We start from the raw sequence: 630 nt of genomic DNA on the forward strand, positions 1-630 counted from the left end.
AGATGAATGGAACAAAATTGAAGACCCAAATACAAGTACATTCAATTTCAGCCACCTGATATTTGACAAAGGGGCCAAGAATGTTCACTGGAGGAAAGACAGAATGTTCAGCAAGTGGTGCTGGCAAAACTGGATCTCCACCTGTAGAAGAATGAAACTAGATCCTTATCTTTCACCTTGCACAAAAGTCACCTCAAAATGGATCAAAGACCTTAATGTGAAACTGGAAAGCCTGAAACTATTAGAAGAAAATATTGGCAGTAACTTACAAGATCTAGGTGTAGGAAAGGATTTTCTAAATCGGATAGAAGTTGCTCAGGAATTAAGGCCAGCAATCAGCAAGTGGGACCTCATTAAACTAAAACGCTCTGTACAGCAAAAGAAACAAGCAAAAAAGTGAAGAGAAAACCCACAGAATGGGAAAAAATCTTCACCAGTGACACAGCTAACAGGGATTTAACATTCAGAATATATAAAGAATTCAAAAACCAAAGAATTGAAAAACCAAATGACCCAATTAAAAGATGGGCTATAGATCTAAACAGAGAGTTCTCAAACTAAGCAATAAAAATGGCTAAGAAGCACCTTTAAAAGTGCTCAACATCCTTAGTCATTAGAGAAATGGAGATA

The sequence above is a fragment of the Nannospalax galili genome, unplaced genomic scaffold, assembly GCF_000622305.1.
Source record: "Nannospalax galili isolate Female #2095 unplaced genomic scaffold, S.galili_v1.0 scaffold5, whole genome shotgun sequence".
Classification (NCBI taxonomy): Eukaryota; Metazoa; Chordata; class Mammalia; order Rodentia; family Spalacidae; genus Nannospalax; species Nannospalax galili.